Consider the following 27,694-nt stretch of genomic DNA (forward strand, 5'->3'; position numbering starts at 1 on the left):
ACTAACTGCTGAACAATCATCAATAGGAAGACACTGGAGCTCACCAAAAAAGATACCACACCTCCAAAGATAAGGAGAAGCCACAATGAGACAGTAGGAGGAAAGCAATTGCAATAAAATCAAATCCCGTAACTGCTGGGTGGGTGACTCACAACTGGAGAACACTTATACCACAGAAGTCTACCCACTGGAGTGAAGGTTCTGAGCCCCACGTCAGACTTCCCAACCTGGGGGACCGGCAACGGGAGGAGGAATTCCTAGAGAATCAGACTTTGAAGGCTAGCAGGATTTGACTGCAGAGCTTCGACAGAACTGGGGGAAACAGAGACTCCACTCTTGGAGGGCATTCACAAAATAGTGTGCACATCAGGACCTAGAGGAAGGAGCAGTGACCCCATAGGAGACTGAACCAGATGTATCTGCTAGTGTTGGAGGGTTTCCTGCAGAGGCGGGGGGTGGCTGTGTCTCACTGTGAGGACAAGGACACTGGCAGCAGAAGTTCTGGGAAGTACTTCTTGGCGTGAGCCCTCCCAGAGTCTGCCATTAGCCCCACGAAAGAGCCTGGGTAGGATCCAGTGTTGGGTCGCATCAGGTCAAAAAACCAACAGGGAGGGAACCCAGCCCCACCCAACAGAAGACAAGCAGATTAAGTTTTACTGAGCTCTGCCCACCAGAGCAACAGCCAGCTCTACCCACTACCAGTCGCTCACATCAGGAAACTTGCATAAGCCTCTTAGATAGCCTCAACCACCAGAGGGAAGACAGCAGAAGGAAGAAGAACTACAGTCCTGCAGCCTGTGGAACAAAAACCACATTCACAGAAAGATAAACAAGATCAAAAGGCAGAGGGCTATGTACAAGATGAAGGAACAAGATAAAACCGCAGAAAAACAACTAAATGAAGTGGAGATAGGCAACCTTCCAGAAAAAGAATTCAGAATAATGATAGTGAAGATGATCCAGGACCTCGGGAAAAAAATGGAGGCAAAGATCGAGAAGATGCAAGAAATGTTTACCAAAGACCTAGAAGAATTAAAGAACAAACAGAGATGAACAATACAATAATTGAAATGAAAACTACACTAGAAGGAATCAATAGCAGAATAACTGAGGCAGAAGAATGGATAAGTGACCTGGAAGACAGAATGGTGGAATTCACTGCTGTGGAAAAGAAATGAAGACAGCCTAAGAGACTTCTGGGACAATATTAAACATGACAACATTTGCATTATAGGGGTCCCAGAAGGAGAAGAGAGGGAGAAAGTACCCGAGAAAATATTTGAAGAGATTATAGTCGAAAACTTCCCTAACATGGGAAAGGAAATAGCCACCCAAGTCCAGGAAGCGCAGAGAGTCCCAGGCAGGATAAACCCAAAGAGAAACATGCTGAGACACACAGTAGTCAAATTAGCAAAATTAAAGACAAAGAATAATTATTGAAAGCAATAAGGGAAAGATGACAAATAACATACAAGGGAACTCCCATAAGGTTAACAGCTGATTTCTCAGCAGAAACTTTACAAGCCAGAAGGGAGTGGCATGATATACTTAAAGTGATGAAAGGGAAGAACCTACAACCTAGATTACTCTACCCCGCAAGGATCTCATTCAGACTCAATGGAGAAATCAAAAGCTTTACAGACAAGCAAAAGCTAAGAGAATTCAGCATGACCAAACCAGCTCTACAACAAATGCTAAAGGAACTTCTCTAAGTGGGAAACACAAGAGAAGAAAAGGACCTACAAAAAACAAACCCAAAACAATTAAGAAAATGGTCATAGGAACATACATATTGATAATTACCTTAAACGTGAATGGATTAAATGCTCCAACCAAAAGACACAGCTTGCTGAATGGGTACAAAAACAAGACCCATATATACGCTGTCTACAAGAGACCCACTTCAGACCTAGGGACACATACAGACTGAAAATGAGGGGATGGAAAAAGACATTCCAGGCAAATGGAAATCAAAAGAAAGCTGGAGTAGCAATACTCATATCAGATAAAATAGACTTTAAAATAAAGAATGTTACAGGAGACAAGGAAGGACACTACATAATGATCAAGGGATCAATCCAAGAAGAAGATATAACAATTATAAATATATATGCACCTGACATCGGAGCACCTCAATACATAAGGCAACTGCTGACAGCTATAAAAGAGGAAATTGACAGTAACACAATAATAGTGGGAAACGTTAACACCTCACTTACACCAATGGACAGATCATCCAAAATGAAAATAAACAAGGAAACAGAAGCTTTAAAAGACACAATAGACCAGATAGATTTAATTGATATTTATAGGACATTCCATCCAAAAACAGCAGATTACACTTTCTTCTCAAGTACGCACGGAACATTCTCCAGGATAGGTCACATCTTGGGTCACAAATCAAGCCACAGTAAATTAAGGAAAATTGAAATCATATCAAGCATCTTTTCTGACCATAACACTATGCGATTAGAAATCAATTACAGAAAAAAAACGTAAAAAACACAAACACATGGAGGCTAAACGATACGTTACTAAATAACCAAGAGATCACTGAAGAAATCAAAAAGGACATTAAAAAATATCTAGGGACAAATGACAATGAAAACACGATGATCCAAAACCAATGGGTTGCAGCAAACGCAGTTCTAAGAGGGAAGTTGTTGTTTTTTTTTTTTTTTTTGCGGTACACAGGCCTCTCACTCTTGTGGCTTCTCCCGTTGCGGAGCACAGGCTCCGGATGCGCAGGCTCAACGGCCATGGCTCATGGGCCCAGCCACTCCGCGGCATGTGGGATCTTCCCGGACCGGGGCACGAACCCGTGTCCCCTGCATCGGCAGGCGAACTCTCAACCACTGCGCCACCAGGGAAGTCTAAGAGGGAAGTTTATAGCAATACAATCCTACCTCAAGAAACAACAAACATCTCAAATAAACAATCTAACCTTACACCTATAGGAACTAGAGAAAGAAGAACAAAGAAAACCCAAAGTTAGTAGAAGGAAAGAAATTATAAAGATCAGAGCAGAAATAAATGAAATAGAAACAAAGAAAACAATAGCAAAGATCAATAAAACTAAAGGCTGGTTCTTTGAGAAGATAAAAACAATTGATAAACCATTAGCCAGACTCATCAAGAAAAAGAGGGAGAAGACTCAAATCAATAAAATTGGAAATGAAAAAGGAGAAGTTACCACAGGCACTGCAGAAATCCAAAGCATCCTAAGAAACTACTACAGACAGATCTATGCCAATAAAATGGGCAACCTGGAAGAAATGGACAAATTCTTAGAAAGGTATAACCTTCCCAGACTGAACCAGGAAGAAATAGAAAATAAGAACAGACCAATCACAAGTAATGAAATTGAAACTGTGATTAAAATCTTCCAACAAACAAAAGTCCAGGACCAGATGGCTTCACAGGTGAATTTTATCAAACGTTTAGAGAAGAGCTAACACCCATCCTTCTCAAACTCTTCCAAAAAATTGCAGAGGAAGGAATACTCCCAAACCCATTCTATGAGGCCACCATCACCCTGATACCAAAACCAGAAAAAGATACTACAAAAAAAGAAAATTACAGACCAATATCACTCATGAATACAGATGCAAAAATCCTCAACAAAATACTAGCAAACAGAATCCAACAACACATTAAAAGGATCATACACCATGATCAAGTGGGATTTGTCCCAGGGATGCAAGGATTCTTCAATATACACAAATCAATCAATGTGATACACCATATTAACAGATTGAAGAATAAAAACCATATGATCATCTCAATAGATGCAGGAAAAGCTTTTGACAAAATTTAACACCCATTAATGATAACAACTCTCCAGAAAGTGGGCATAGAGGGAACCTACCTCAACATAATAAAGGCCATGTATGACAAACCCACAGCTAACAACATTCACAATGGTGAAAAACTGAAAGCGTTTCCTCTAAGATCAGGAACAAGACAAGGATGTCCACTCTCACCACTATTATTCAACATAGTTTTGAAAATCCTAGCCACGGCAATCAGAGAAGAAAAAGAAAAAAAGGAATACAAATTGGAAAAGAAGAAGTCAAACTGTCACTGTTTTCAGATGACATGATACTTTACATAGAGAATACTAAAGATGCCACCAGAAAACTACTAGAGCTAATCAACAAATTTGGTAAAGTTGCAGGATACAAAATTAATGCACAGAAATCTCTTGCATTTCTATACACTAATGATAAAACGTCTGAAAGAGAAATTAAGGAAGCACTCCCACTTACCACTGTAGCAAAAAGAATAAAATACCTAGGAATAAACCTACCTAGGGAGACAAAAGACCTATATGCAGAAAACTACAAGACACTGATGAAAGAAATTACAGATGATACACACAGATGGAGAAATATACCATGTTCTTGGATTGGAAGAATCAATATTGTGAAAATGACTATACTACCCAAAGCAATCTACAGATTCAATGCAATCCCTATCAAATTACCAATGGCATTTTTTACAGAACTAGAATAAAAAATCTTAAAATTTGTATGGAGACACAAAAGACCCCAAACAGCCAAAGCGGTCTTGAGGGAAAAAAACGGAGTTGGAGGAATTGGACTCCCTGACTTCAGACTATACTACAAAGCTACGGTAGTCAAGACAATATGGTACTGGCACATAAACAGAAATATAGATCAATGGGACAGGATAGAAAGCCCAGAGATAAACCCACACACCTATGGTCAACTAATCTATGACAAAGTGACAAGGATATACAATGGAGAAAAGACAGTCTCTTCAATAAGTGGTGCTGGGAAAACTGGACAGCTACATGTAAAAGAATGAAATTAGAACACTCCCTAACAGCATACACAAAAATAAACTCAAAATGGATTAGAGGCCTAAATATAAGATTGGACACTATAAAACTCTTAGAGGAAAACACAGGAAGAACACTCTTTGACATAAATCACAGCAAGATCTTTTTTGATCCACCTCCTAGAGACATGGAAATAAAAACAAAAATAAACAAATGGGACCTAATGAAACTTAAAAGCTTTTGCACAGCAAAGGAAACTACTAACAAGATGAAAAGACAATCCTCAGAATGGGAGAAAATATTTGCAAGTGAATCAACAGACAAAGGTTTTATCTCCAGAATATATAAACAGCTCATGCAGCTCAATATTAAAAAAACAAACAACCCAATCCAAAATGGGCAGAAGACCTAAATAGATATTTTTCCAAAGAAGACATACAGGTGGCCAAGAAGCACATGAAAAGCTGCTCAACATCACTAATTATTAGAGAAATGCAAATCAAAACTACAATGAGATATCACCTCACACCAGTTAGAATGGGCATCATCAGAAAATCTACAAACGACAAATGCTGGAGAGGGTGTGGAGAAAAGGGAACCCTCTTGCACTGTTGGTGGGAATGTAAATTGATACAGCCACTATGGAGAACAGTATGGAGGTTCCTTAAGAAACTAAAAGTAGAATTACCATATGACCCAGCAATCCTACTACTGGCCATATACCCAGAGAAAACCATAATTCAAAAAGACACATGCACCCCAATGTTTATTGCAGCACTATTTACAATAGCCAGGTCATGGAAACAAACTAAATGCCCATCTACAGATGAATGGATACAGAAGATGTGGTATATATATACAATGGAATATTACTCAGCCATATAAAGGAACGAATTTGGGTCATTTGTAGAGACGTTGATGGACCTAGAGACTGTCATACAGAATGAAGTAAGTCTGAAAGAGAAAAACAAATATCGTATGTTAACACATATATGTGGAATCTGAAAAAATGATACAGATGAACCAGTTTGCAGACAGAAGAGACACAGATGTAGAGAACAAACGTATGGACACCAAGGGGAAAAAGTGGCGGTGGGGTAGGTGGTGTGATGAATTGGGAGTTTAGGATTGACATGTATACACTGATGTGTATAAAATGGATGACTCATAAGAAACTGCTGTATAAAAAAATAAATGAAAGAAAATTCAAAAAAGAAAAAAAGACAGCAATGGTTACTGCACATCTTGAAAATGTGAATTTATTCCACTCCAAAGCCTTCTTACTGGTATAAATTTCGACAAAACTGTGAAAAAGACTATGATAATGTCCATGCAGGGCCGAGTAGGCATAAAGTGACCCACGTCTTTATTATATCAATGACTAGATTGCTGTAGATTTCTTTTTAAAAGCTAAGTAATTATTGTGGTAAGAGCATATCATAAAATTTACCACCTTTACCATTTTTAAGTGTACAGTTCAGTGTACACTTAACAGTAGTGTTAAGTATATTGACATTTTTGTGAAACAGGTCTCCTAAGTCTTTTTATCTTACAGAATTGAAACTCTCTACCAATTACACAATTCCCCTTTGTTCTCTCCCTCCAGCCACTGGTATATTTATTTTTTTTAATGTTTATTTTTATTTATTTATTTTGGCTGCACTGGGTCTTATTGCAGGATGCGGACTCTTTAGTTGCAGCATGCGTGCAGGATCTATTTCCCCAACCAGCGATTGAACCTGGCCCCCCTGCATTGGGAGCTCGGAGTCTTACCCATTGGACCACCATGGAATTCCTCAGCCACTGGTATATATATATATATATATATATATATATATATATATATATACATATATATAAATTACTACTTTAAAGACCTCAGATAAGTAGAATCATACAGTATTTGTCTTTTTGTGACTAGCTTATTTTACTTAGCATAATGGCCTAAAGGTTCATCCATATTGTATCATGTGACAGAATTTCCTTCGTTTTTAAGGCTGCTTTGTATTCTAAAGTATATTTAAAAAATAAAGTATGCATATACCTTATTTTATTTATCCATTTATCTGTCAATGGATATTTGGGTTGCTTCTACCTTTTGGCTATCGTGAATAGTGCTGCTATAAACATGGGTGTGCAAATATCATTTTGAGACTGTGCTTTCAATTCTTTTGGCTATATATTCAGAAGTGGGATTGCTGGTCATATGGTAGTTTGATTTTGAATTTTTTGAGGAACTGCCCTACTGTTTTCCATAGCAGTTGCACCATTTTACAATCCCATCAACTATCGATTGCTTTTAGAGGCTGAACTATCATGTACATAATAAGATATTGCCTTAAGTACCATAGAGAAGTCAACAGAAACAAAAGCTAGACCATTAGCCTCTCAGATCAATCAGGAGAGTTTAAGTTGATAACTATTACAAAACAGTGATTCATTATGTGTTTTTAATGGAAATATATAATTTAGAGAACTTATTTTTAGATAGCTTTAGTGTAATTAGGCTTGTGTTTTGATTTACATTTTGGCTTTTGTTTAGAAAGACATGGCCATAATACTTTTGGACTATTTGAATGAAATATTTCAAATCTACAGAAATAATATAGCAAATATCTAAGTAGTTATAACTCGGCTTGAGCAAAACCATATTTTTAGCATATTCCTTTTTTAAAAAAAATTAATTCATTTATTTATTTTTTTTTTGGCTGCCTTGGATCTTCATCGCTGGGCGCGGGCTTTCTCTAGTTGCAGTGAGCGGAGGCTACTCTTCATTGCGGTGCACGGGCTTCTCATTGTGGTGGCTTCTCTTGTCGCAGAGCACGGGATCTAGGCACGTGGGCTTCAGTAGATGTGGCACACGGGCTCAGTAGTTATGTCACACTGGCTCTAGAGTGCAGGCTCAGTAGTTATGGTGCACGGGCTTAGTTGCTCCGTGGCATGTTCCTGGACCAGGGCTCGAACCCGTGTCCCCTGCATTGGCAGGTAGATTCTTAACCACTGCACCACCAGGTAAGTCCCTAGCATATTTCTTGATATCTGTCCCCAGGAGTAGTGCAGTAGGGCAGGAAAAAAACCCCAACAAACATTTCCACTCTTGCTGACCATGACAGCAAGCACAATTGTCTGAAGTCAGAGAAAAGAAACTAGTAAATAAATGAATCCATACTTACTCTTCCTGCAGTGTGGTTTTTTTTTTTTTTTTTTTTTTTTTGCGGTACGCGGGCCTCTCACTGTTGTGGCCTCTCCCGTTGCGGAGCACAGGCTCCGGACGCGCAGGCTCAGCGGCCATGGCTCACAGGCCCAGCCGCTTCGCGGCATGCGGGATCTTCCCGGACCGGGGCATGAACCCGTGTCTCCTGCATTGGCAGGCGGACTCTCAACCACTGCGCCACCAGGGAAGCCCTGTTCCTGTCGTTTGAGAGGAATCATGGGCTCTGTAGTCTTGCAGACCTGGATTCAAGTCATGGGTTTGCTTCTTGCCAGTTATGTGGCCTTGAGCAAGTTGCTTAACTTATCCCTGCCTCAGTTTCCTCATCTCTAAAATGGAGATAATCATAATACTTCCCAAGATTGTTGGGAGGATTAAAAGAGAAATATGAGCATTTATATATTTACTGTGTATGGTAAGTAACACATAGTAAAGCTTCAGTAAATATTAGTAATTACTTGTTTTGTTTATTGAGCACCTACTATATGCCAGTCACTCTTCTAGTGCTGAGAATTTAGCAGTGAACAAGAGAGATATAGACCCCCATGGAGCTTACTTTCTAGTGACAGACGATAAATAAACAAGGTAATTTCAGATAGTGATAGGGACCATGGAGAAAAGATAAGGTATGAGAAGGGGATGGAAGAGCTACTTTAGACGGGCGATGGGGGTCATGGGGGGCCTGCGTGAAGCCTTCAGAACTGAAATTTAACTGAAAGTAGCAGAAGGAATAATTCATTGGAAGGTTTGGAGAGGAGTGTTCAAGAGAACAGAAAGGGTATTTGCTTAGACCCTGAGGCAAGAAAGCTTGGTTTGTACAAGAAGCACAAAGGAGAACAGGATGGCTGTACGTGAGGGTAAGGGAGGCTGGAAATGACATCAGAGAGTTGGGAAGGGCAGGCCAAGAAGGGCCTTGTAGACCATAATAAAGAGCTTGGATTTTGTTCTTAAGGGACTGTGAAGACATTGGAGGGTTTTTATTGATAGAAGGTGCAGCATTCTTTGCTCTGGGGAGGTATTTGTGTTCTTTCTTGTGGGTGTGTTTTAGAATTATGTGTATGTGTACGCTTTAGGAAAAACTTTTCTGGGGAGACCTCATTGGTTACTCATGTGCTCCCCCTGGTGGAGTTGTTGGCTCAGCTTGCATGGTTTTGGATGAGCAAAAGCAAAGTAAATGAGCAATTGATCCTTTTAGTCAACAAGCATTTATTGGGTGCCCTCCACATGCAACGTTCTGTTCTGGTACTGAAATACATCTGGGAACAAAACAGACAAACATGCATGCCCTCATGGAGCTCACATTCTGGTGGGGGGAGGAAGGGGAGGGAGATGGGGGTGGGGGCAAGGTGTTAAACCAAATTCACTAGCAAATTGTTGGACGGGAAAAATGTTATTATAGAAAAATTAAGTGAGGGAACTGGACTAGGAAGTGCAGGGAGGATGGTAATACTTTAATTTTTTAAAACATCTTTATTGGAGTATAATTGCTTTACAATGGTGTATTAGTTTCTGCTGTATAACAAAGTGAAATCAGCTATACATATACATACGTCCCCATATCTCCTCCCTCTTGCATCTCTCTCCCACCCTCCCTATCCCACCCTTCTAGGTGGTCACAAAGCACCGAGCTGATCTCCCTGTGCTATGCGGCTGCTTCCCACTAGCTATCTATTTTATATTTGGTAGTGTATATATGTCCGTGCCACTCTCTCACTTCGTCCCAGCTTACCCTTCTCCCTCCCCGTGTCCTCAAGTCCATTCTCTACGTCTGCATCTTTATTCCTGTCCTGCCCCTAGGTTCTTCAGAACCATTTTTTTTTTTAAGATTCCATATATATGTGTTAGCATACAGTATTTGTTTTTCTCTTTCTGACTTACTTCACTCTGTAGGACAGACTCTAAGTCCATCCACCTCACTACAAATAACTCAATTTCGTTTCTTTTTATGGCTGAGTAATATTCCATTATATATATGTGCCACATCTTCTTTATCTATTCATCTGTTGATGGACACTTAGGTTGCTTCCATGTCCTGGCTATTGTAAATAGTGCTGCAATGAACATTGTGGTGCATGACTCTTTTTGAATTATGGTTTCCTCAGGGTATATGTCCAGTAGTGGGATTGCTGGGTCATATGGTAATTCTATTTTTAATTTTTTAAGGAACCTCCATACTGTTCTCCATAGTGGCTGTATCAATTTACATTCCCACCAACAGTTCAATAGGGTTCCCTTTTCTCCACACCCTCTCCAGCATTTATTGTTTGTACAGTTTTTGGTGATAGCCATTCTGACTGGTGTGAGGTGATACCTCATTGTAGTTTTGATTTGCATTTAATGCAAATGCAAATCAAAACCTCGTAGAGATTTGCATCACTAACATCTCTAATGTTAGTGATGTTGAGCATCCTTTCATGTGTTTTTTGGAAATTTGTATATCTTCGTTGGGGAAATGTCTATTTAGGTCTTCTGCCCATTTTTGGATTGGGTTGTTTGTTTTTTTGATATTGAACTGCATGAGCTGCTTGCAAATTTTGGAGATTAATCCTTTGTCAGTTGCTTCATTGGCAAATATTTTCTCCCATTCTGAGGGTTGTCTTTTCATCTTGTTTATGTTTTCCTTTGCTGTGCAAAAGCTTTTAAGTTTCATTAGGTCCCATTTGTTTATTTTTGTTTTTATTTCCATGTCTCTAGGAGGTGGGTCAAAAAGAATCTTGCTGTGATTTATGTCATAGAGTGTTCTGCCTATGATTTCCTCTAAGAGTTTTATAGTGTCTGGCCTTACATTTAGGTCTTTAATCCATTTTGAGTTTATTTTTGTGGGTAATACTTTAATTTCAAATATAGTGTTAGGAAAGTTCTCATTGAGAGGGTGACATTTGAACCAAGATGTAAAAGAAGTGATAGGGTGAAAGATGCAGTTATCTGGAGGAAGAACATTCTGGGCAGAGGGATCAGCAAGCACAAATACCCTGAGTCTATGTGCAGGTTAGAAGAATAGCAAAGAGGCCAATGTGCCTTGAAAAGAGGGTTAATGGAAAGAGTAGGAGATGAGGTTATTTGTACTGGGGGGTGTCAAGTCTTGAGGGTCCTCTAGGCTTATGCAGGATTCTGGTTTTCACTTAGAAATAGGAATCCACTGGAGGAGGGACCTGATCTGATTAAGGTTTTAACAGGAGCCCACTGCTGCTGTGTTAATAGACCCTGGAAGGGCAAGTGTATAAAAACAGCAAACAGCCACACATTAACTGTGGCTTATACCAACAGAGGCAGTAAATAGTCACAATCTGGACAGATTTTAAAGGTAGATCCTGAAGAATTTGCTGATGATTTAGATGTATGGTGTCAGAGACAGGAGTCAAGGATCTTGGTAAATGATATTGCTTAGTAAATTGTCATAGGAAAAGGTGATCAAAGAAGATACAGCCAAAAAAGGTAGGAAAAAAACGTACTTTAGAGGTGTATCAACTAATAGTGTTTATTTTTTCTGGATTTTGTGTTATTTATGAAATTTTTTAACTTGTGATTTCTTTGCTAACACTAAAGATTCATTTTTAGACCTAATATTGTATTTGTAATTGTGGGTTTACTTAAAGAGAGCCCCCGAATTGAATAAACTTCAGGCCCCCACAAAACCTTAATTCAACCCTGCTCCTTTTCCATATTGGGGTAGTAATTTAACGTTAACGAAGCATTTAAAAACCTTGTTTCTGATAAAATTATTACATAAAATATTGTGCACGAAATAGAAGTTAACTGGAAGCTCAATACAATATTAGGAATAAACTAATACCGGAATAAAACCATCACCTTGGGCTAGCCTCCCCTCCAAGTGCCTTCCATAATTTCCTAGCGATTCTTCCTCCCCCAGTTTTTCTAAATCTACCAAATACGTCCAACATTTCACTTTCGCTTTAGAGAGACAGGATTTACACGCAACTTAAAACACCTTCCTGAAACATGAGTGCTGAGTATTTTTTTTTTTACCGGTGCTGCTTGGGCCTCAGTGGTACCCAGGCGCCGCATGAACCAACCTACCCGCCCCAAGCACCACCGAGGGGCCGGGAGGGCCGTAACGAGGGGCGGGGCTCCCGGGACGGTCGAGTGGGCGGGGTCTAGGCGCTTCCCCGCCCCTCCACGTGAGGCCTGACACATGCGCCCAAAGGCTTCTGTTGGAACGAGGTGTGGATTGTGTGATGACCCTGGCCGCCAACTTCCGGTTTCTAGGGATGCGCATCCGGGTCGCACTAACGCCGCCGTTTCCTGCAGCCGCTTGGTTCTCCTGTGAGTTTGGACCGGTCCCCATGTCCTGCTGTGGGGCCTCTGCAGCCTTTGGGTGAGTCTCCGCTCCCGACAGGTTCTGAGTGCGGCCGGTCGAGTACAGCCTGTAGAGGGCCGGGTCAAGTGTTGTGTCCCGGTCCCTGTGGGTGGGGGTTCTCTTTGCCTGTCCCTTGTCCCTGCAATGCTTCCTGAGCTCATTTCATTCCTTGCCCCCGAAGCCGGCCTCGCCTCTTTCCCCTCAGCTGAGCCTGTTTTGTCGCCGCTCACCTCTCGCCTTGCTATTTTTCCTCCGCCTCATCCGCCTCATCCGCCTTTTAAAAGCCCTGGTTTCTTGCTTTTTCGCCTCAGCGCTTACCTAAGCCACTGCCCCTCGGTTTTGCCCCTACTCTCACTTTAGCACCTCTCTTCCCCGACTGTTGATCCTGGGATCTTGTTGTTTTTTCACACAGCAGGACGGCCCACCTCCTCGTTGTGCTCACCCTGCTCCACTGCGAAACTGAGCCTGTCTCTCTCTGGGGTCCTAGGTCCTGGTTCTCCAACTTCCTTCATCCTTGACCCCTACTCCTCCCGGGACGAGTAGGTGACATTTGTGCTTCGCCTGGGGTTCTCCCTCCTTTTCTTCGCTAGAGGAGGCCTTTGCCCAAGCCCGGATCTGGGCAGATTTACCCGGCCTGGGGGAAGTTTTCCTTAAGGCGCTGGGTTAGACTGAATTTCCATGGTTAGGGAACAACAAAGGCGTTCCCAGTTCTTCGCTGGAGCACAGTTTTGGGGGCTTTCGCTAGAGCAGGCTAACAGGTGGCAGGCACTCGGAATTGCTGGTAGATTGGGCTTGTGTCATCTTGTTAATCGACAGGTCATGAGGACGTTCTGTCATTTTCTTGTTCTCTGTCCCATGAGAATGGATATGCACAACTGAGGCAAAAATGCGGATGTTCTGGGATGATCAGCTCTGTTTTCTGCATGGGCTTTACTTACAGGACAGTTGCTATGTTGGAGGACAGAGTTTCTTGGGAGATTATTAGCCCCAGACTTTTAAGCTTATTGACAAAAATTTTAGTGTACTGTTACTGAAAAAATTTCTGTTAGAGTTCATTATAGTAGTTTCGAAGTACATTTTCTTTAGTTGAGCTCAGTGTGCATGTGTATCTTTATCTTTGCTTCTTATACATTGTTTCTTCATTGTTACTGTATTGACAAGTTTTCTGTTTTTCTTCATAGACCAGACATTACATTACTTTATTACTTAGCATATTCTTCTGACTCTTTTTTTCTTTACTGTTTTCACCGTCTTGAAACCATCTTTTTCTCATTTTGACACTTCAGTTTCTCGTAAATTTCTTAAATGTCTCTGTAGGCTTTTAGTCATCTCTAAAATGAAGGGATTAGCTTTAATAAGGGTTAGTGTCCTGTTTTCCAAAATTTGTTATCTGAGGTATATTTTGAGACACAGAGTTGGATAATTTTTATTTTTGTCTTTCCAATATTTATGGTGTATTTCTAGCATTTGATTATAAATGTTTTTGTGTGATCAGTTTCTGTTCTCATGTAAATTGTGCTCTAAAATTTAGTACTTCAGTGAACAGAATAAATACAGCTTTTAGCATATGCTTTTCTTTTGACTAATAAGTTATAGAAAAGTCTCCCTCATTATATGAGACATATACATATGCAAACATCGCATAGACCTTGGCGTATTCCAAAATTGGGCTGATCCCTTCAGCTATTTTTAGCAAAGGACTTTGGAACTTGGCCGTATTAGTCCTAGAAGCCACAGAGAAGGACCCTTCTGGTTGGCTTTCAGGAATTATTTCACTGCTGAGGGAAGCCCTTTTGAAAGCTCCTTAGTAGTACTTCCTCGAACCCAGCACCTACATTGGAAACTCTAGCTTCTGTTCATCCTGGCCTCATCATTTCCCAATCTTTAAAAACTAACCCCAATGAATATGGGCTGACACTCTTATGTTTTCTTACCTCCAGACTGGGGGACCCTTTGTTTTTTGTACATACATACCCATATTTGGATTGCTGCAAGGCCCTCTTTCACCCTTTTTCATTTCTGAACTTTTTACTTCTTCAGCATGCCTGTTTAAATCTAGATTGATTTCTATAGTTCACAGCTGGAGGGAACCATAAGAGTTCAAACTTATCCCTTTATTTTACAAAATACGGAAATCAGGGTTTAAATTGGTGGTGTTTTCCCCAATGTCATTATTCACAAATAAGTCCTGTTCATGTGTTAGAGAAATGGGTTTTAGTTCTTTCAAAGCTGTAGGCTGGAGAGCACAATATTGTATTTAGTGGTTCATTTCAATAAATTTATGTCATAGGAATAAACGTTTTAGGTTAAGAAATCTATGATGCAGAATTTAAAATTCAAGGCTGAAGTCATTTTGCCTTCAAAGAGGGACTCCAGAAAGAAACTGTTGTACAGAAGTAGAAGTTGAAAAGTCTTAGGGAGTCTCTTTCTCTCTCTTTTCTTCTAAAATCTCTTTGGCCTATTATGATACAAATTCTGCATAAAAGCCCTTAACATGAAACGAACATCCTGTGGTCTCATTGGAGCAGTTGTATTCATAGTCCTATTGTTTGTACAGAACAGTGATAGACTTTATAATTACTGAAAAGCCTACACCTCATGCTTAGCTGCCAAAGGAAAAAATATCACTAGAGACAACATAGTGTATGTGTTTTTAAAGGTCAGGAGAGGAATGACTGTCGGTTTTCTATAAAAATTTCTGCTTTAGTTTGGCAAAGTCTTAGTTTGTAACCCCGATGGCTCAATTTAAAATACATTTATGCATATTAGTTTTATGCCTGCAGGATTTTTTTGTTTGATTATTTTTGATTGTTACTTTTTGTCATTTTACTTGCTACTGTACTTTGTTTTACATGCTTTAATTTTTATCCTTGAACCCTAGGATATGTTTTAAGGAAAATGCAGTTTTAAAAATTTAAAATTTTTACAGTGTCCTGGTCATTTGTACCTTGCGGTATGATGGTTTCTGTGATCTGCCTAAGCCACTCCATGACTTCATTCTTTTTGTTTTGTTTACAGACAAAAGGCTCGTAGAACTTCTTTTTTGGTAGTTGTCTAAAAGATTTTTGTGTTCTGCATATAATAGCAGGATATTTTAACTTCTTTGTGATTTAAATGGAGGAAGAATAGTTCAGAATTGTTCAACATAGAATATAGTTCAACATAGAAATAGTTCCAAATGTATTTAAGGATATTAAGAATAGGTTTTTTTCCCCAATACATTCATTTAATTGGTTTATACCAAGGGGCCGAATTGTAATATTTATAGTAAAGTGGAAAAATATGTGGACTTTCTATCTGCGGATTAACTTAAAAATACAGGTGCATGTTCTTGTACAGAATATATGGCTTAAGCAAAAACTGCCTTATTATGTTTTATTGGCAGAGAACACAGCAAACAGCAGCGACCTGATCATCTTGATGTTTTTATTTGATCCCATTAACCTAAGTCCTAGGGTATCTAATTATTAAATGTGGAAATAATTAGGGTATTTTCTCTATTATTTATAGTATATTAAAAAGGATATTTGAAATATGGGCTTCATAAAATTTATCTTTGCTATTTTCCCCTTTTAAATATGTAGTAGTATTTTAAACCAGAAGAGGAACTGTAGATAGTGCTGACTTATTGTAAGTTAATTAACAGATTAGCCCAAGGCGGTCAGTGCTTAATATCTTAAAGATCTTGCTACAGATTGTGTTGGATGCACTTTAACTTATTAGCTTGGTTAATATTTGTACTAGTTAAATTTGTTTTTATTCCCTAGGAAATAAAACCAAATAGTTTTATAGTAATTAGGAAATAGTAATAATCTTTGTAATACATTCCTTTCAGCAATTTTTTTATTGGATACCTACTATGTACAGTTATATTACATATATAGACAGTTCATATGAACTAGGTGACATTATACAAGGCTGACATTTACACTTAGATTCTGAATTTGACTTTATTTGTATATATCTGAATTAAACTATAAGACTAAACATAACCTGCATCACCAGGGTGTAGGGAAAAAGAAAGACGTAACATATTAGAATGAAAATAAGCTTTATTTAATCCTAAAAAGGTGTCAATTCTTATCAGTACAACGGCATATGATTTTTTTTAACTAGATTTTATGATTTTCTATTTTCAAAACACTCAGTGATTTCATTATTTGAGTTTAAGGCTCTTGCATTAATCTGTATCACAGCTTAATTAATATAAATAAAGTCATGTTCTTTATACATACAATTAAATAATTTTCATTTGGGAAACTTTTTCACAACTGAACTGTAAAAATCTGTAGTGGTAAAGCAGTAATTTTTTTAAAAAAGCACATTTTGTGTAGCACTTACTCTGTGCCAGGAATTACCAAGTGGCTTACATATAGTATTAACGCTTTAATCCTTACAACACTATGAAGTAAGTACTATATTTATCTCCATTTACAAATGAGAAAACCAAGGCACAGAAGTTACACAATTTGCCCAAAGTAACACAGCTAGTTGGCAGGAGAGGTGGATTTGAACTTAGCTTTTCTAGCTCCAGAGTTCATGACCTTTTTGTACAAAGTTCTACTAGTTTAATGATTTCTTCCTTCATAGGTTAAAACAGTTAAAAAATCCAATTTCTCTGAAACATAGAAGAATACTGCATTTGGTTGGGAACTTTAGAGAGGGGTTTTACCTGGTCCTTTTATAAATGCTGGCTTAAGGCAAATTGCAAACCCTTTACTACCTAGGTTTCTTAGATGGCAAAAACAACATATTAAGAAAGCAAGTAATATCCATATCCTTCCCTCTTAAAAAAATTATCATATGGAAGTCAATTACTTTTGAGTTATTTGGAGAAAAGGCAGTTTATTTAATAAAATGCATTCTATGTTACTAAAATGTATACCCCTTGACATTAATTTTTTCCCTTTCTCTGATTTGCAGAATATTAAATAAATTTATGTGATAGTCTTGAACTCTGAAATCTTAGTGTCCCCAATATGAATTTAGCAACTTTGAAATATAAAACAGAAGACTAAAGCTGAAATTTCTGACTTACCTCTAGTCTCATTTTGAGATTTGAAAATTTGTACAAAATTAAGTGCATCCATTTCTTTAGGACTAACATGTTTAGAGAATTATATTTAAATTAGTCTTTTTATTTTTACTTTAGAAAAGAGGAGGTGTACTTTCATAAAACAATTCCTTTTTAAATAAAAATGCAAATAATCATTTAGAATATTGTTAATCATATTACTATTTCTTTTTTGTACTTTTATTATTTCCAGATTTAAAAATTTTGTTGCATCTCTAAGGGAAGGAGATGATTTTATATCAGTTGAGTGCAGCTTAATGGAAGAGCCTGGGACTTACATGTGATAAGAAGTTATTTTTCTGAGTATTTTTGAATACACTTGAGAATCATGGAATCTGGTTAACAAAAAAACTACCGTTGTTTCTAGTCAGAAGTGACACTTGGTTAGGGATACTACTTATTTTCATTCTTATATACTATTAACCCCCCTTTATTAATTCAGACATGTTAATTAAGTGCACTGATTTTTAATAGTAGCTTTTGTCTTGATTTTTTTTTTCTCTGTCAGAAAAGTATTGTTATTGAGGTGAAAAGTGTAAGCTTTGCTATGATGATTTACTTACTGGTATTTAGAATGTTCTTTACTTTGATTTAAACATTTGATTTTTATTTCAAAAGCAACTCTCTTTTATATGTGGGTTTGGTAATCAGTTTATTTTCTAAAATTTCAATAGTTTCCTTTCACCTGAAATTTAATAATGTAACAGTTACTGAATTTAGGAAAATTGGTAGTTTGTTGCTATCAGCACTGTTACTATGGGAATAAATTAGAATGATTAGCTCTTAGGTGGAATTGAACTTATTCTTTAGTTTCCATAGTAGTTGAAAAAGATTTAGATCAGCTTCACCTGTTGTTCCTCCTTTTTTCAAAATAAGAGGGCATTTTAATTTAGCACAACGATGTTAATTTTTCCCTACTAGATTGATTATATTAATATGATAATCTCACTCTCTTTACTGACAGCATAATCCAAAATGCGTGTGTATGACTTTTTCTTGAAATATTTCAGAATTTAGAGAACATTTTAGGATACAAAAGAGTACATACATATCTTATTAAAAAACATACCCTAGTAATCAGTGTGTTATTACTTCACTGAGTTTTTCAAATCTGTTTTTCCTTTTCATCAGTTTTTAACTTTGCTATAGGTTAGGAAGCAGTGATTAGATAACATTAAAAAATAAGTGTTCTTGAGAGTGAGTACTAGAGCTTTTGCTTATGCACCATCTGTCATATTAGTGTGGTATTTAATAGCTAGATGAACTGAAAATCTTTGCTTTATCTCATTTCTGTTTATCTCCTGTTAGTAATATTTATTTAGTCTTGGTACCTCTCATTTGGTGAAATTGTTGCTTATTTGGAATAACTATGGTAAACTATTGATTCTTACCCAGATGGTTCCTTTTTCCTTTTTTGTTCATTTTCAGAGGCTTGCCTTTAAAAAACTGTAATTTAGAGAACCACTAAAACTTTGAGTGTTCTTTAATATGTAGCTTGAAGTGGATATTTCCCTCCTTTTTGACTGGTCAGTTTTTTTATTTTTTAATTTTTTAAAAATATTTATTTTGGCTGCACGGGGTCTTAGTTGCAGTGTGCGGGATCTTTAGTTGTGGCATGCGGAATCTATCTCCCTGACCGGGGTCAAACCCGGCCCCCATGCATTGGGAGCATGGAGTCTTAACCACTGGACCACCAGGGAAGTCCCTGGTCAGTTTCTTAAAGTCTTTGGAAAATGGCATTCAAACTTTTTTGATCACAACCCCACTATAAGATGCATTTTTCATTGTCATCCAGTACTTATACACATATATGTACATATTAATATTTAAAATTGAAACAGACGTTTCATGAAACAATATTTATTTTTACTATTGGTGATGCATTGTAATGTTTTCTGTTTATTTTGTTTAATTGCATTTCATTCAAAACAAACTGTTGGTATCCACTAAATGGATGTGATAACCCAGTAATGTGTTGAACCTGCAGTTTGAAAAATTCTAGTGACTGCTAGATTTTTTCCAATATTGTTTTTTGGGAATTGGAGATGTTTGGGTTTGTTAGTTTTTTTTTCACTGAAATATATCTTGATTTTCTTAATCTTTTAACCTAAATGTGCAGAACAGTTGAGAGAGGGAGACCCTGTTGCCCCAATATTGTTACTGTCACCTCTGTCCTTTACTCTGTGTCTAGGCACATCATTTAAAAAACTGCAGTGATACAGAATCATGAGGTTGACAACGCTTGGTCATGTGTAGAGCTTTTATCATTAGAATCCTTTTCTAGTTTCCATCTGACAGTCAAAGTTTAGTTTGATTAAGTTCCTTTCACAAACCTTGCTTCTGTTCTTGGCAACTAGTCAAAAGGTTACAAAGCTGCTTTATTCTGCTTTTTTCTGGCCCCATTCCAGTCTTTGTAAACCAAGAAAAGAGAGCCAAGGAGTGAAGCAGTTTTCCTTCTGTGTATATAGTCAGGTCAAAGTAACACAATTGAAGAGTCATTAGGATTTGTTACAGTGGACCGTATTTATTTATTATCCTGATTTCATTTCCTCTAATCATAAAGGGGGAAAGATGGTAGAGATATCAACAGTTCCTAGCATATCACAGCTATTAGAGTGAGGCAGGGTCAGCAGGCGTACACTACTGTTTTTACCACTACCTCCTCTTAACACGTAATGAGCACTTCCTATGTGCCAGGCACTATTTAAAGCATTTCTCTTGTATTAACTCATATTTATTTGGGAGGCCTGGGGGAAGAACGAGAATGAGAAAGAATAAAGAAGAAAACTGGCTTTCTTAGTATCTTTTCATTACCTGGCTTGTGAGTTCTGGCTATTGGTGACTGTAGCATGACATAGCATACATTTTTTTTTGATAAATTAATTATTTTTGGCTGCATTGGGTCTTCGTTGCTGTGCGCAGGCTTTTTCTAGTTGCGGTGAGCTGGGGCTACTCTTCGTTGCAGTGCATGGGCTTCTCATTGCGGTGGCTTCTCTTGCTGCGGAGCACGGGCTCTAGGCACGCAGGCTCAGTAGTTGTGGCTTGCAGGCTCTAGAGCACAGGCTCAGTAGTTGTGGCGCACGGGCTTAGTTGCTCCGCAGCATGTGGGATCTTACCAGACCAGGGATCGAACCGGTGTCCCCTGCATTGGCAGGCGGATTCTTAACTACTGTGCCACCAGGGAAGTCCCAGCATATATTTTTAACTTGGCCAGCTTTTTAAAATCATTAGTCCTGTCTGTGATGTTCTGTACTTAGGCATGAAGCTATGGTTTAAAACCTCAGGCTTTGAAGGTAGGCTACCTGGGCTTGAATTCCACGTTGGTGAGTTATTAGGTATATGACCTTGGTTGAGTTACTCTCTACGCTTCAGTTTTCTCATCTGTAAAATGGTGATAATAGTAAACAGTACATATCTTATAGACTTATTGAGAGGATTAAAAGAGTTAATATACGTAAAGTACTTAGAACAGTGCCTGACCCATAAAAAACATTACATAAATGTTAGCTATTAGTAACTCACAACTCACAGTTGGATCTCCTGAAAGTATTTGTGACCATGATGAGTTCATATTTGCTAAGTAACAGGACGTGATTGATACTCAATGTTTTATTGTCCAGGAGCTTGAAAACAGCTTTCCTGAGGACTTGGAAGGAAGTTCTTGTGCAGAGTGTTGGAATCAAAGCCAGGGACAGAGTATCAGCTACAGGCCCAACTTGTTTAATCTCTCACAGGAATCTCTTGTTATTTGGACCTTACCTTTGTTGTTGTTGTTGTTGGGTTTTGTTTTGTTTTGTTTTAAAGATTTTTTTTTTTGATGTGGATCATTTTTAAAGTCTTTACTAAATTTGTTACAGTATTGCATCTGTTTTGTTTTTTTGGCCTTTGGCTGTGAAGCATGTGGGATCTTAGCTCCCCCACCAGGGATTGAACCTGCACCCCCTGCATTGGAAGGTGAAGTCTTAACCACTGGACCTCCAAGGAAGTCCCTGGACCTTACCTTTAGTAATTTTAATATTTTGCCCTTTGAAAAACTAAGAGGAACTAGTTAATGAATTGACTTTCACTCAGGACCACATTTCTGTCCTGAGTCTGTTTAGCTTATGTCTGAGATATTTCTTTATTTTATTTTTCTTTAACAGTTATATCATCCTAACTATGTGCCAGACACTATTCTAAGAGCTTTATAGATATTAACTCATTTAAACCTATGACAAGTTTATGAGAAAACACTAATTATTATTTTTCCCATTTTACAGATGAAGTAAATGAGGCTCAGAAAAGTTAAATAACTTGTCTAAGCTCCCACACCACTCATCAGTGCCAGAACTGGGATTTGAACCTAAGAGTCAGACTCCAGAGTTCATGCTTCAAGCTTGCCAAGCCTGCCTCTTACAGAGATGAATTATGTTGAAAAGGGTAAAATAGCAAGTGTTAAAAGTTACTTCACTGTTCTTTACTCTGTGTACTGAATGACAGCACTGAAATTATGTGTGATGGTGTTTTGGCTGATGGAGTTTTGAAGGAATAAATAAATTCGAAGTAAAATATTAATAAAAGATCTGTACCTAGATTTTATAGTTCTGAGAGCTAAAGACATGCATTCCAAAATACTCAGTTCTGTTAATATAGCATGTAGTAAGTTTTGTTCAAATACTGGATAGTGGATTGATAGAAACATGTGATGGATAGATATATAGAATGCTATATAGAATTTTGATTTTAGAAAATGGGTAGTATAGACACATTTATAGAACATTCATGTTGGAGTATACCATGTGTCAGGCCACAGCACCTATAGAAAAAAATGTGATTCTCTTAGAAATGTTAACTTTAGATTAAAGGAGGGTGGAGATAAAGTTTTGGAGGCTGAGCGTTTTATGGAGTCTGGATCTCCATGCATTAGAGAAACTCTTATGCTTTGTGACTGACACGTTACTAAAAACTGAAGAGAGGTCCAAAGAGGGTTGGAAGGAATGTAGTAGAACTGTTGGATTATTATTAAGGTCATTTTGACACTCTAATTCAGATGAACTCATTCCTTCTCAATACTTTATACTGTGGTTTTGGAATTTTTCCTGTGGAACGCTATCTCCCAATTTTATTGGAAGCTTGTGGGGAAAAGTTTGTGTTAAATTTTTTTTTTTAATTTATTTTATTATTTATTTTTGGCTGCTTTGGGTCTTCGTTGCTGTGCGTGGGCTTTCTCTAGTTGCAGCGAGCGGGGGCTACTCTTTGTTGCGGTGCGCAGGCTTCTCATTGCGGTGGCTTCTCTTGTTGTGGACCACGGGCTCTAGGCACGTGGGCTTCAGTAGTTGTGGCACATGGGCTCAGTAGTTGTGGCTTGCGGGCTCTAGAGCGCAGGCTCAGTAGTTGTGGCACACAGGCTTAGTTGCTCGACAGCATGTGGGATCTTCCCAGACCAGGTTGCTTGAACCCGTGTCCCCTGCATTCGCAGGCAGATTCTTAACCACTGCACCACCAGGGAAGCTCTGTGTTAATTTTTATTAAGGATAATTTTACAGACAACTTCAAAGGATGATTTTCCAAGAAGTAAGGTTAGAAATTGTAAAAACAGTTCTTTTCGGAGAATCTATTCCTGATAAAATATTTTTTCCTGTTAAGAATTTGGTATAGCCTAAGTGTATTTTTTAAAAAATTCTTTCTCAGTAAGTTCTGATAGTATTCTGTTTAGTGTAAAGTTGCTATAAATATTCTTACAGCTGACAGTACCATGATGTGTTAGTCATGCCTCTCAAATAAAGTAGCCAGAAGAATTCACCAACTTTACCACAGTCAGTTGGCTGGGCTGTTTATTTATGGAGGGAGTTAACCAACATGGTGATGGCTTTTGTCCGTCCACAGGAAGTCCAGCAGAGAAGGTATGGTTGTTTGCAGTTTTTTTGGCCACAGAAATGTGATTTGTGCTGATGCCTGAATTGTGAGAGCTAAAAGGCTCTCTTAGGGTTACTTTAAAGGGAGCCTTAAAGGAGGTCAGTTGCGTGCAGGTCTGCTGGATATTTGTGTCTACCTAGCAGGACTCTAGAGTACAGAGGACTCTGAGTGAATGTGTTAGTAGATAAGTTAGGTAAGTTTTTTTAAAGGTAGTACTTGAGAAAGATTGCCATCAGCTGATAGACTTCAGTGAATTTCTGAAAGATAGGAAACAGTGAAATTGGATTGATAGAGAAACTAGGAGAAGAAATCACATCGGAAAGTATGTGTAGAAGTTTCAGAAATATACCAGACTCCAAGTAAATGAATATGAAGAACGGAAGAGTCCCTGGAGTATTCATCAGTTTCCCGGTCCTTGCTCTATTTTGAGCTTCTGGTGTTTGTCCCCTGGATAAAGCCCAGAGAAATACTTTCCAAACATATGGAACAATCTGCCTGGGGAGGGCTTTCCTTATAGTCTCTTCTCCCCGTGGCATTTAGTATATATAAATCAAATCATGTCATTATCTTGCTTGAAGCACCCATTACCTCCCCAAACTGCTTATCATGTGTTACAAGGCTGTGTGTGACCTGGCCCTTGTCTGCTTCTCAGGACTCATTTCCTACCACTTATTCACTTACTAACATCAGCCTTTTTGCTATTTCTCAAACATATCAGGATGTTTTCCTTTTAGTTTCTTTACACTTGTTTCCTTCTGAAGGCCCTCTTTTACATCTTTGTATAGTTTTCTACTTTTGATTATTCACATCTTTGCTGAAATGTTGTTACCACCTCAGAGAAATTATCACCAAATCTGAAATAGCTCCCCTTTAGTCATGCTCTACTCCTTCCTTTGTTTTATTTATTTACTTATTATATTTTTGCTAACAGCTTTATTGAGATATAATTCACATACCATACAATTTACCTATTTAAAGTATATAATTCATTGGTTTTGACTACATTCACAGAGTTGTGAAACCATCACCACAACCAATTTTATTTTATTTGTTTTTTGAATTTTATTTTATTTTTTTATACAGCAGGTTCTTATTAGCTATCTGTTTTGTACATATTAGTGTATATTTGTCAATCCCAATCTCCCAATTCATCCCGCCACCACCACGCCACCACTTTCCCCCGTTGGTGTCCATATGTTTGTTCTCTACATCTGTGTCTCTATTTCTGCCCTGCAAAGTGGTTCATCTGTACCATTTTTCTAGGTTCCACATATATGTGTTAATATACGATATTTGTTTTTTCTTTCTGACTTACTTGACTCTGTATGACAGTCTGTAGACCCATCCACGTCTCTACAAATGGCCGAATTTCGTTCCTTTTTATGGTTGAGTAATATTCCATTGTATATATGTATCACATCTTCTTTATCCATTCATCTGTTGATGGGCATTTAGGTTGCTTCCATGACCTAGCTATTGTAAATAGTGCTGCAGTGAACATTGGGGTGCATGTGTCTTTTTGAATTATGGTTTTCTCTGGGTATATGCCCAGTAGTAGGATTGCTGGGTCCTATAGTAATTCTATTTTTAGTTTTTAAGGAACCTCCATACTGTTCTCCATAGTGGCTGTATCAATTTACATTCCCACCAACAGTGCAAGAGGGTTCCCTTTTCTCCACATCCTCTCCAGCATTTGTTGTTTATAGCTTTTCTGATGATGCCCATTCTAACTGGTGTGAGGTGATACCTCATTGTAGTTTTGATTTGCATTTCTCTAATAATTAGTGATGTTGAGCAGCTTTTCATGTGCTTCTTGGCCATCTGTATGTCTTTTTTGGAGAAATGTCTATTTAGGTCTTCTGCCCATTTTTTGATTGGGTGGGGTTTTTTTTGATACTGAGCTGCATGAGCTGCTTGTAAATTTTGGAGATTAATCCTTTGTCACTTGCTTAATTTGCAAATATTTTCTCCCATTCTGAGGGTTGTCTTTTCATCTTGTTTATGTTTTCCTTTGCTGTGCAAAAACTTAGAAGTTTCATTAGGTCGCATTTGTTTATTTTTGTTTTTATTTCCATTTCTCTAGGAGGTGGGTCAAAAAGGATCTTCCTGTGTTTTGTGTCATAGAGTGTTCTGCCTATGTTTTCCTCTAAGAGTTTTATAGTGTCTGGCCTTACATTTAGGTCTTTAATCCATTTTCAGTTTATTTTTGTGTATGGTGTTAGGGAGTGTTCTAATTTCATTCTTTTACATGTAGCTGTCCAGTTTTCCCAGCACCACTTATTGAACAGACTGTCTTTTCTCCATTGTATATGTTTACCTCCTTTGTCATAGATTAGTTGACCATAGGTGCATGGGTTTATCTCTGGACTGTCCATCCTGTTCCATTTATCTGTATTTCTGTATTTGTGCCAGAACCACATTGTCTTGATTACTGTAGCTTTGTAGTATAGTCTGAAGTCAGGGAGTCTGGTTCCTCCAGCTCTGTTTTTTTCACTCATGACTGCTTTGGCTGTTCGGGGTCTTTTGTGTTTCCATACAAATTTTAAGATTTTTTGTTCTAGTTCTGTAAAAAATACCATTGGTAATTTGATAGGGATTGCATTGAATCTGTAGATTGCTTTGGGGAGTATAGTCATTTTCACAGTATTGATTCTTCCAATCCAAGAACATGGTATACTTCTCCATCTGTGTGTATCATCTTTAATTTCTTTCATCAATGTCTTGTAGTTTTCTGCATATAGGTCTTTTGTCTCCCTAGGTAGGTTTATTCCTAGGTATTTCATTCTTTTTGCTGCAGTGGTAAGTGGGAGTGTTTCCTTAATTTCTCTTTCAGACTTTTCGTCATTAATGTATAGGAATGCAAGAGATTTCTGTGCATTAATTTTGTATCCTGCAACTTTACCAAATTCTTTGATTAGCTCTAGTAGTTTTCTGGTGAAATCTTTAGGATTCTCTATGTATAGTATCATGTCGTCTGCAAACAGTGACAGGTTTACTTCTTCTTTTCCAATTTGTATTCCTTTTATTTCTTTTTCTTCTCTGATTGCCTTGGCTAGGACTTCCAAAACTATGTTGAATAATAGTGGTGAGAGTGGACGTCCTTGTCTTGTTCCTGATCTTAGAGGAAATATTTTCAGTGTTTCACCGTTGAGAATGATGTGTGCTGTGTGTTTGTTGTATATGACCTTTATTATGTTGAGGTAGGTTCCCTCTATGCCCACTTTCTGGAGAGTTTTTATCATAAATGGGTGTTGAATTTTGTCAAAAGCTTTTCCTGCATCTGTTGAGATGACCACATGGATTTTATTTTTCAAATTGTTAATGTGGTGTATCACATTGATTAATTTGCATATATTGAAGAATGCTTGCATCCCTGGGATAAATCCCGCTTGATCACGGTGTATGATCCTTTTACTGTGTTCTTGGACTGTTTGCTAGTATTTTGTTGAGAATTTTTGCATCTATATTCATGAGTGATATTGATCTGTAATTTTCTTTTTCTGTAGTATCTTTGTCTGGTTTTGGTATCAGGGTGATGGTGGCCTCATAGAATTAGTTTGGGAGTGTTCCTTCCTCTGCAATTTTTTGGAAGAGTTTGAGAAGGATGGGTGTTAGCTCTTCTCTAAATGTTTGATAGAATTCACCTGTGAAGGCATCTGGTCCTGGACTTTGTTTGTTGGAAAATTTTAAATTATAGTTTCAATTTCATTACTTGTGATTGGTCTGATCACATTTTCTGTTTCTTCCTGGTTCAGTCTTGCAAGGTTACACCTTTCCAAGAACTTGTGCATTTCTTCCAGGTTGTCCATTTTATTGGCACAGAATTGCTTGTAGTAGTCTCTTATGATGCTTTGTATTTCTGTGGTGTCCATTATAACTTCTTTTTCATTTCTAATTTCATTGATTTGAGACCTCTCTCTTTTTCTTGATGAGTTTGGCTAAAGGTTTATCAGTTTTGTTTATCTTCTCTAAAACCCAGCTTTTAGTTTTATTGATCTTTGGTATTGTTTTCTTTGTTTCTATTTCATTTATTTCTGCTCTGACCTTTTAGATTTCTTTCCTTCTACTAACTTTGGGTGTTGTTTGTTCTTCTTTCTCTAGTTCCTTTAGGTGTAAAGTTAGATTGTTTATTTGAGATTTTTCTTGTTTCTTGAGGTAGGCTTCTATTGCTATAAACTTCCCCCCTTAGAACTGCTTTTTCTGCATCTTATAGGTTATGGATTGTCCTGTTTTCATTGTAATTTGTCTCCAGGTATTTTTTGATTTCCTCTTTGATGTCTTCCGTGATCTCTTGGTTATTTAATAACGTATGGTTTAGGCTTCATGTGTTTATGTTTTTTACGTTTTTTTCCTGTGATTGATTCCTAATCTCATAGCGTTGTGGTCAGAAAA

The 27,694-nt window shown here is 37.9% G+C and overlaps 1 protein-coding gene across 8 annotated transcripts in view; it reads left to right on the forward strand.

Annotated features, from left to right (window-relative positions):
* The first annotated feature begins 12,249 nt into the window (after nucleotides 1-12,249).
* EYA3 (EYA transcriptional coactivator and phosphatase 3) overlaps nucleotides 12,250-27,694 on the forward strand; it is a 104,812-nt gene continuing 89,367 nt past the window's right edge. For 5 of the 8 annotated variants that reach the window (XM_082677397.1, XM_082677405.1, XM_082677406.1 and 2 more), the window contains exon 1: nucleotides 12,250-12,351. The gene's annotated coding sequence lies outside the window, so the exon portion shown is untranslated. Of the gene's footprint in view, nucleotides 12,352-23,228; nucleotides 23,290-27,694 lie in introns of those variants that run through there. The other 3 variants (XM_082677401.1, XM_082677402.1, XM_082677399.1) reach the window with 3 other exon arrangements.

The sequence above is a fragment of the Grampus griseus genome (assembly GCF_964374135.1).
Source record: "Grampus griseus genome assembly, chromosome: 1".
In the NCBI taxonomy this organism is placed as follows: domain Eukaryota; kingdom Metazoa; phylum Chordata; class Mammalia; order Artiodactyla; family Delphinidae; genus Grampus; species Grampus griseus.